Source organism: Alligator sinensis, unplaced genomic scaffold (assembly GCF_000455745.1).
Source record: "Alligator sinensis unplaced genomic scaffold, ASM45574v1 scaffold575_1, whole genome shotgun sequence".
Taxonomy (NCBI): Eukaryota; Metazoa; Chordata; order Crocodylia; family Alligatoridae; genus Alligator; species Alligator sinensis.
The window spans coordinates 2,661,132-2,671,505 of record NW_005842051.1 but is presented as its reverse complement, the minus strand read 5'-3'; the positions used below and the strand labels follow the sequence as shown (position 1 = coordinate 2,671,505).

The window sequence follows — 10,374 nt, the reverse complement described above, 5'->3', positions numbered from 1 at the left end:
TGCCTATGCAGGGGGTCGGACTCGATGATCTATTGAGGTCCCTTCCGACCCTAACATCTATGAATAACAAGCAATTGAATTCACTTAGCACGCTCAGATTTTGGTCCTTTGTAAAAGGTAAGCCTGGGGCAACATTAACTATAGTGATGCCATTTCCTCACTAAACAAATGCAGGAGTCTCAGACAGGTTCCATCACAAACCTACCATATGTTCTTACCTATAAAATCAGGAGAATAATTTCAAAGGCCCAATTTACCCCAAAAGTATGGTTGCTCTGCAGAGAAAAAAATCTGAAAAGTAAAGAGAGGCAGTTAGCTGTGTTAGTCTGAAGTCCATTTGATGAAGATGTTATGAATGTACTTCAGGTATACCAGCTGGCAGCTACAGATCATATGGACACTTGGAATGGAATCTCTAGAAAAATTCCACCAGGACTTCAACAATTTCTGCCCCTTCAAATAGACCCTTGAATACTCTACCCATAAAAAATCATTTGCTGGTAACCACTGTGAAGCTTTGCAATGGCCACATCACCACCACACTATACTGGGAAACCAACTGACTGCTACAGCTACTTAAACCTACCTGTTACCATCTTTTACCAGCAACATGACTGTAGGCAACTGATCTAGTGGCAAGCAGTTACAACTGTATCTGCTCTTATCCCACCAACGGAGATGCACCCCTGAGGGACCTGGAGCAAGGTTTTCTATATTTAGAATACAATCCCAGAACCATAGCTACTCAAAAAAAAAAAAAAAAAAAAAAAGCCATCCTCATACCCCACTCTGACCCCAACAGAATCTCTCTGGTTGTCACCTACAGCCCCTAACTTGCATACTCCAGACACATAATAAATGACCTCTAGCTCCTTCTGGAAAATGACAACCATTTCAAGGTAGCCATGGGAGACAAACCTGTACTGGCTTACAGTGTCCCCACATCAAATGGCATCTCTCCAACAACAGATTACCCAACTTCTGTTTTCAAAGCACAAATCCTTGCAACAAACTCAGATGCCAGATGTACCCCCTCAACACTGACCACATCACCAAACAACACTGATTATAACCCTCTGGGGTTCATTCACCTCCTCCTTTACTAACATAATATATGCCATCACTTGCTTCCAGTCCTCTCTCCTGTCTACAATGGACAGATCCCTACATGAAAGAATGAACTAACACTGAATTTTCCTCAATTCCAGAAAGATACAAAAGCCCAGGGAAGAACACTTCAGCCTCTCTGAATGTTCATCACTGGCCTCAAAGTAACTGTTTTAAACAACAAAACTTTCAGAACCAACTTGAATGTGAAATTGTGGAACAAGAAATCATCCAGACTGGATTTTATTAAGTACGGTCTCAGCAGAGATTCTGGATTCTTACCCCATTACCTGGACTGGCTTTTATAATCCTTATGTCCTTGAGTGCGTTAACTGCTTTGGTTAATTCCTTTGACCTCTTCAACTCACCTTTGCATCTCTCAGCAGTCCCCCCTCCCCATATCTGTTCCACCCTCTTTTCCTATCCTTTATATTTAAATCATTTTATTCTTTTCTGTTTAGTACCCCTCTCTTTGCAAGTCCATTCAGAGAATTTGATGGAGTAGGTTGTAGAGAAGAGGAGACTATAGCGATACTTACTGAGTGTCAGCAGGAGCCAGCAAAGGAAAAAAGAATTCCCCAGGAGCTGCGGTTCCAGAGCAGCTGCTCCATAAAGCTAGAGTGGCCCCAAAAGGAAAGGGAGAAAGAGACAGACCCGGATGAAAAGGGAATGGAGGCCATGCATCCTGGATCCCAGGAGGAGGGGTGGATGGTCAGTGGTGGCAAGCCAGCAGCCAGCTGGCAAAGGAGCTCTGAGGAGCTACACTAAGCCAGGAGTGACTGGCTGGAGCAGCACTGCCAGGAGCGCAGTACTAACAATGAAACTACGCACTGGAGAGAAAGGGCTAGCCAGGAGAAAGCAGCTGAGCTCCTATGGACACAAATAAAACTTTTCCTTTTACTTTCTCTTGTTTTTGGACATACTAAGCCTGTGTCCATGCAGTTTGGTAATCTTGTAGAATATCCAACAGTTTGCTGGGTTAAAGGAACAGGACACCCTTTATTGGACTTACATTGCATGAAGAAAAATGGAATTTTAGAGACTACAACCCATAAGGGCCTTATTTCATTTGTTTGGACTGAACTCCTTTACTTTCTGATTTCAAGAAAGAAAGGGTTAACCCTAGAGAGACTGAAAAGGTGGCTCACCTGAGCCAGATGAGGCAGTCTGGCAGTGTGAGGATATTGAAGTCTGCTGTTGTATCGATGATACATGAGAGAATCTAAAACACAAAGAAAAGAAAATTAATAAATAAAAGAGAATTACTAGAAAGAACAACTATTGTGAGTTTCCATTAATGAAAGCCAGTTGAATTTCTGAGTAGCACTAAACTGGGTTGTATGGGAGGTTGGAGCCTCAGGAGAAACCGACCCTAGATCTCGGTACCTAGTGGTGCTTAGATACAACACATCCTGATATAGGTCTTCTTCTAACATCAAGACATGGCAGGAGAGAGTTGTGAGCACCACTTAGACATCCCCTCAAGTGATTGTGATATATATGATCTAGGCTGGGAAGGCTTCCCTTAACCCCACCTTTCATTAAGTTAACCAACAACCTCACACAGGTGGTTGCTTAAAAAGCTTATGAGTTTCTGCATGAGTTCGTCCATAAGATGCCATCTTGCCCTCCCTTCTGCCTCACAAGAAAAGTAACAACCAACAACTTTATTTATTCCTAGACAAAGCATGTATAGAAAAATCAAGAGATTTTCCCCCTATTTTCACCTGTGGGAGTTATACCTGTTACCTTTCCAACACACAACTCTCAAATACTTAAAGAACTTGTCATACAAGACTGAAATAAGGATTAGAGGGGAGTCTGGGCAATAAAGTTGGGATTCACATTCAAACCTGCCAAAAAAGCTTGAGGCATTCTTATCATCCATATGGAGATCTGACAAAAGTCCTTTCTGCACCATTAGGCTGTGATGGACCATGGGTTTTTACTGTCATATTCATATTTTAGCTGTATTTATACTGCTATAATGTTGTGAGACTTAGTTTTACCTCATTGGCCTGGGATACAACAAGATGGAGATTCATCATCAACAGAGACTTGAATAGCTTTGTTCACATATCAACAAAGATGAGATGCCTAACATCCAGGAGGTATCCAAAAGAATGAGATAAACATGACAATGGGAGAGCATGCTGAAGAACCTGGTTGTTAATTAACTGGAGGAAGGTTTGGAATCTGATAAAAGTCAGCCCGGGAGTTTTAAGGAACTTGAGAGACTGAAAACGGAAGTGCTTTGCAGCTGCCCAGGGCTGGATTGGGGACAGAGGGACTGCATAACTCAGTGATCTCCAACCTTTTCATGGTAAAGATCACTTTTTTGGCACCCCCCCCCCCGGCACCTGCAAATAAACAAATCACACTCAGTTGTAGCTTTGACAATGAACCTGATCTGAATATGTTCTGGGGCAAACCTGCAGAGTTTGACTTTTTCCCTCTTGTCCATCCAGTCAGAATCTTTCATAAACTCAAATTAATTTTTGAAGCCAGGTACACACATTTAAAACTCTTACATAGTCTTAAAAAAGTTTTACCACAGCAGATGTAGGATCCAATAACTAAACTAAATCAAGCTTCATTATTAAAGGCTTCATCTAGGTTACTATCAGGAATAATTCTAGTTCATGTTTCCTGCAGTGGATGGCATTTCAGCAACTAAGCTTGAGAAAACTGCTGTTAAAACAGATGATGGCAAGTGCAGAAAACTTTCATTGGTTGCTAATTTCTTATATCCGTCATACACATGGTGTTAGGAAGTCATTAGAGCCATTGCTGAATTTCTCAGTCTCTAAACTATTCAGGGAAAAATGCATGTGTCCAAAATCCAGAACACTGACCTTTCTTAGCAAAAATCTAAATATAAATATAACAATAAAAAAGCAATCTTGTCCCCAGGGACTACTGACTCAAAGCACTTTTCTTCACCGAGTCAACTAAATAGAAAGTAATAATTTGGATGTAAAGGTAGAGCATTATATTTTATGGATCAATTTTAAAATTGGTGCTTGTAGAGCTTCAGCTAAAGCATCAAACAGCTGTTTGCTTTCCTGACAGGCTTTCTGCTAGCACAGTTTTATTTTTCCAGACATCTTAAGTGGAAGAAAGGACCATCCACTTTAATACAAAATATAGCTCTGGGAAATATTTTGAATTATATAACTATAATCCAAAGCGACTACTCACATGATTAAAATTAAGCACAAGTATTTGCATAAGGAGAACATTAATATGATCTACTAAATAAATGCAGACTGTTGAGAAAAATCTACATTGCTAATATGTTTGTTGGTCATTTGAGTACAATATGACAATAGTTCTATCTTTTGCTTTTAAGTCTAACAATATTTTAGCAAAATTTCCTTAAAATGATGTAGCGTTGTTTCTCTCAAGAGTTCCTTGTTAAAACCTAACCTTCAGTTTTCAGCTCATTTGTGAAATACTATGGTTGGAATTTTTAATATGTTGGAAGGAGGACTCAGGTCTTTTTTTTCCCCTAAGATTTATTATCCTTATTCCAATCAGTATGCCACATGAAGATGGGAAAGGACAAGGCTTTAAAAGGAAAGATCAGAACCTTTATCTCAGGTCCACAGGGAGAAAAGCCAAATACCACAGTCTAAGTATTCTTCTTCCCAATATTAGCAAAAATATCAAACATATGAGTACAATGTAAGCATTAATGGATTCTAGTTGTGTAAAATGGCTTAGGAAGTTCAGATCAGGTTTCATTATGTGCGTAGGAACATTTTAACAGCTATACGGCAATATGTTAGAAATAAGGAACATTAAGTGGAAATGCTTATCATTTTAAGTTCAGAAGTGTTTCCTTTTGCCTTTTAATTGCACATATAAATAGTAAATTAGTGAATGGTAGCTGAGAAGGCAAAACTGAAGTTTTTGTAAAGAAAACAGACCTGCAGTAGATTTTTGAAATGTGAAGCAGTAAATATAAAAATTTCTGAGATGTGATAATATTACTGACAGGCTAGACAAGCAGAGAGTTTCAATGTATTGCAGTTGTACAGACTGAATAAAGTCAATTACTCAGCCACCTAGTTGCCACACACACTACCCAGTTCAATAAAAAGATTACATCAGATTCCAGCTGTGTCGATCTGCTGAAAGTAATCTGCCTATAACAAAAATTATTTTTCCTTCCCAGTGTTGCAGTGCATGGAGGTGGCAGACTGTTGCTACTAGAGAAACTTGAGAACATAGTTAAGAAAAATCAGTGTGTCCCTTAAGATACATATCTTTTTCGTGTATAAATTATTTCAAGTAGATGTTAAGTTTCATCAATAAACTAAATTGCACTTAAAATGACTGGAATTTTTAAGTCAAATTTGATATCTATGAGGTTTCACAGTTATGAAGACAGAATTTCAAACAGTCCTCTGTCACTTTGTTCAGACTCAGCTAAGAGCTTTACAAAAGCATCTTCCAGGTGTTGAATATAGAATAAATAAACATTTATAGTTTAATCAGGCATAGGGAATGATATTCCTCCTCTTTCATGATCAGTTGTAAATTGCAAGAAGTTGGTTTCTTAAAATCTGATTAAGCAAACATTCCAGATATTAAAATTTTATTCAAAGCTCTGGAACATAACATGCTCATCCACATCTCTAGTTATAATGTGATACCAAAAGATGCCACAGATGTAAAAGGAGCCAATACAAACTGACGTAATATTTCAGGGATAGCATATGGTATATTATATTTGGAAATCAATGAATGACACATAGGTAACACAGACACCAAAGTTTTCTCAGGTAATACAGACTGAGAAACAATCTAAAATTTTTGCAATAAAGGTGCAGAGATGGACTGATACCAAAATACAAGTAAACACAATTCAAATTAGTGTTTCACAAAGTAACTACAGATGTACTGTGAAATATCATGTACTGCAATCTTCAATATCTTCTACAATTTTTGATATTCTGGCTTTGCAGCAGTATAGTTCATGGTGTTTTCCATAGTTCCATAGTTTGTAGGGTCGGAAGGAACCTGAGTAGATCATCACGTCCGACCCCCTGCCATGGCAGGAAAGAGTACTGGGGTCAAACGGCCCTGGCCAGATGTTCATCTAGCCTCCTCTTAAAGACCCCCAAGGTAGGATCCAGCACCACTTCTCTTAGAAGTTGGTTCCAGATCCTAGCCGCCCTGACAGTGAACTTCCATCAAGCTGACTATGATCATGTGGGTTATTTTATAAAGAACAAACATCAAAGCCATTCCTTAGTAACTGTAGTGTTATCACTCATTGTACCCATACATTAAGATAGAAATTTGTCTGAGTTGCATTGTTTAGTTTGAGTGGCTTAAGTATCTATTGATAGGGCACCCTACAAGCATTCAGTGTTTGGGAGAGGAGGCCCACAGGCAGCCTGCACTGGGGCTGGTCTGCAGATAGGGGGCCTCTGCATACATCCCCAAACATCCTATGGTCACTCATAGCTGCCAGAGATTGCCAAGAATGCACAGGGAAGCCCTGAGCAGCTGACCACCACTGGGAACCATGCCTCATCAGGAAACTTCCTGCCACAGTAACCTTCCCCTCCCTTCCTGCTCCGAGGCCCCTCTCTTGTTAGTTGCAAGTGTGTCAATTTCTGTGCTCCCACCTTGCCATGGATTCCTACCTCTCATGCACAAGCTGACAGACCCATGGGAATGAGCATGTCCTCCTTGTTGTCCTGTGAGACATCTGATAGAGGCAATGGGACATTACACAAGTTCATATGAGGATGACCCATGAGATAAACACCCTGGCATGTGCCTTCCAGCCTAGGATCCAGGTGCCTAACTATCCCGCCTTCCATGGAACTACTCATTTCCAAACATCCTTTGAGGATGTTTGCCAAATAATTGAGGCTGGTGAACAAACAGGAATTATTGAAAATGGGAGAGAGAGGCACAGCTCAGCTGTAGGAGTGAAGAGGAATTTGAAATGTGTGCAATGCAGGAGCTCACCATGACTTGGAAAAGTATTAGTAGTCCTGAAGGGGAACTGCACTCAATGGGCACTACCATATATATTATTCAGATGGGCTGCACTGACCTATCCGTGTGGTAGGTTCCTTTCAGCATCTCAGCCTTTTTGGTAAGATCAAATGTAGAATTTTTGGCACCAAGAGGAGGGTGTCAAAGCTGGCTCTGGCCCTTCTGGTGTTGGCCATGTATTGCAGTACCCCCAGGCCCAGTGCCAGTTCCCTGTATGGTATACCCCCTCCCCACCACCATTTTTTTCTTAAGGACCACACAAAAGAAAATAAAATAGTTACCATCAGCATGTTTGCCCCATATGGACCATGTGTTTTATAGTCATGCTTAGTGTTGGCTGAATTTAAATAAACTTCGTAGTTGGTTTCCGTTACTGAACACATTCCATTTTGGCAGAAGTTTAAACTACACAGTGTAATTAATGAAGTTTCCTTTATGCATGTCACGGCAGGGTCCTGCAGGAGGGCCGTGATCTCCTCAAGGCCCCCTTCCCGTGCCAAGTTGACCCAAGGGCACCCTCAAATTCTTGCCCACCATGTCTTGATGTTCCAGTATATTAGGTAGGCTGCCTTATGTCTTCTTGGACACAGTCTGCTGTAACCTCTGGCCCTGTAGACTCCCAGACCCCTTATGGGTCTTGTCCTGCAAACGGGTGCTTCGGGGCACCCTAGCCTTATGGGCTACGCGTGGCTCCAACCACCCCTTATACCATGCCCCAAGCCTCGCAGCTGGAATAGATGTTGTTCGGTCTCTCTCTGTCTCCTTCCGCGCCCTCTCTCTGGGGCTCGCCAGTAAGCCGTCCCCTTCTCTGGGGCTCGCCACGCCTGCCCTGGGGCTTCTCCATAATGCCGCCTTCTCTGGGGCTTCTCAGCTGCCCCTCTCTGGGGCTGGGGTCCTCACACTACCGTGAGTCCCCTATGAGGCCTCCTCCAACCCCTAATAGCCTCACCCAAACCACCGATGTAACAACAAAACAAAACACAAGCCCCTAGGCTATAACATAACTTAAAGCCGCCCGGCTAAACCCACGTTGCTCAAACATCCTAGAGCTGCCATCCTTTACCCGGCTTGAGCTGTACCTGCGGTCAGGCTTCTTCTCACATCTTTGTTCAGGGAGCTCCTTCCTCTCTAGCTGCTGGCAGGGAACTGCCTCTGGCCTCAGCTTCTAGAGTTTATAAGGGCCAGGCCCTGCCCTTTCCAGTCAGCTGACCGCTGGCAGGTGTGGGTCGCTTGCTGACTCCAGTTGCCCTGGCAACCAACAGCTGAGCTCCTTATTCACTGCTAGGGCTATTTCCCTAGCAGTTTCTCCTCTTTAGGAGCAGGGAACCCCAGTGCTCTGCGAAAATGCAAAAGTAGGATGTAGGCCTTCCCCACTCTACCCCAGATGATGCGGGGGGGGGGAGGGGGGAGTTAAAAACTTTGTCTCATATTCAAGTTAATACAATAATTGCTTTCTCCATACTTGCATTTACTATAGAAATTATCATTATGGCACTTACCATTAAGGATGCTATCATAGCTTCTTGACTGATGCAGTTATGAATTGTTTGTTGGTGATGGGATTTGCATTAGTTAACATTAGTTTTAATTCAGATACTTTTGTGCTGCCTGCATCAAGCCACACCTACATAATGTTCCTATACTGGACATAAGAAAATACTGAACATTACAATTTCTGTAAACAAAACTTGGCTGTTTAAGACCTATCATAATATTACAGGCATATTGTTTTAGCTAGTGAGCCTCATACAACTCTAAGGTTCCCAAGATATTCCCAAAAGTCTCTTAAAGATGCAACATTTTCTATCTTCGGATCCTTTAAAGTGACTAAATCAGATTTAATCAATGAAGCAATATTGTCACTTTTCTAGATGGATAGCAGTCTCTAGCTCAGAAATCTTTATTTTACATCCCGGCTCCAAATCTATAGCATCCAGTGATGCTAGCATGAGGTGAGTGTCAATTTAAGTTATGCACAGAAAAATCAGATTTTCTCCCTACCATTTTTCTTCTTTCAAAATAAAAATGGGATGATTTAACATCACTGAACAGGTCAGTGGGCCAAGCCACCAGATTTTAGGATTTGGAGGTTTTACTGTCTATATAATCTAAAGTCAGAATTCAGTCAAATAAAGTGCTTATTTAGCAGATTTGTGACTCAGCTTCAAATAAACATTCATAGCATTGACTCCAATGTATTCAGCCCATGACTGATTGCAACTCACAGCCTGTAGTTAATGTAAATGTCTCAATAGTTTTTATGGCCAAGGTTTTCCCTCTTGGAGTGATGTAATTTTTTAGGAAAAATGTTTCTTGTGTAGCAGTGATAAATTGAGTTGCTTTTATTGCTGTATAGATTGAAACCTAGAGGATAACACTCCTATTTAGTCTTCACATTTTTATTTCATCTTTCTTATTGAATCAGATCATGAAATCTTGGGCAAAACAATGAAAACCTGAAATCTATATTAAAAAGTAGCATTTTCCCCAGTTTTGTGTGTGAGGCACCAATAAATATAATTCAGGCTAAACTCCTCCTATACTGGTCCAAAGTTACATGAATTTTACAATGTTAATGTGAGGGAGCAAAGGTAGAACCATGGGTGGAGAATGGGGCTGCAAGGGAAGGAAGACTCGCATCAGGAAGCGCAGAGGCCCTGGGTCCAGCTGCAACAATGCCACGGAACTTACAAAGCCGGTGTTCCCTCTAGATGGGAGGAAAGAACCCATGGCCAGGGACTTCAGAGCCTGTAGAGGGGCAGCTGGTGGGGAATGCTAGAGGACCAGGAAGTGAAGCATTTCTGGGCTCTGCTGGAACCGGAAGCAGCAGTTCTCCCATGGGCAAGGAGGAGCACCTGAAGCAGAGAGGCAATCAGAGGATCATCACACTCCACCAGTGAAGGCAACAGAGTCAGTCCTGAAGGGACTGAGGACTGCAGACCCTGGTGGAAAGGGACACAGTGGCCCAAACACAGTAAGGATTGGGGCCACTCAGCTGAGAGAGCAGCCAACTGGTGAGTAAGCAGTTGGTGAAATATCTGGTTCCAGTGGGGGTGGAGGCAGGGAGAGTTTCCTTTTTCCTCCTTTTGCCCCATGTCTCTGTAGGAGAAGGGGGGACTCCACATCCTGGTAAGCAAGTCTCAGCATGGGAAAAATTGGGGCTGGAAGGAACTCAAGCATGGCACCAGAGCCCAGTGGGGGCAGGGGCTAGCCCCGCTACATGTGTTGTCTTTCTTTTTTCTTTAC

General features: G+C 42.0%; 1 long non-coding RNA gene across 1 annotated transcript in view; it reads right to left on the bottom strand.

Annotated features, from left to right (window-relative positions):
• The window catches only part of LOC102375453, a 20,911-nt gene extending 12,666 nt beyond the window's left edge, over nt 1-8,245 (bottom strand). The window contains exons 1-2 of the long non-coding RNA XR_323727.3: nt 8,208-8,245; nt 2,256-2,329 (exon numbers count right to left, since the gene is read on the bottom strand). This is a non-coding gene — a long non-coding RNA (uncharacterized LOC102375453). The remainder of the gene's footprint in view (nt 1-2,255; nt 2,330-8,207) is intronic.
• Nucleotides 8,246-10,374: the final 2,129 nt, after the last annotated feature.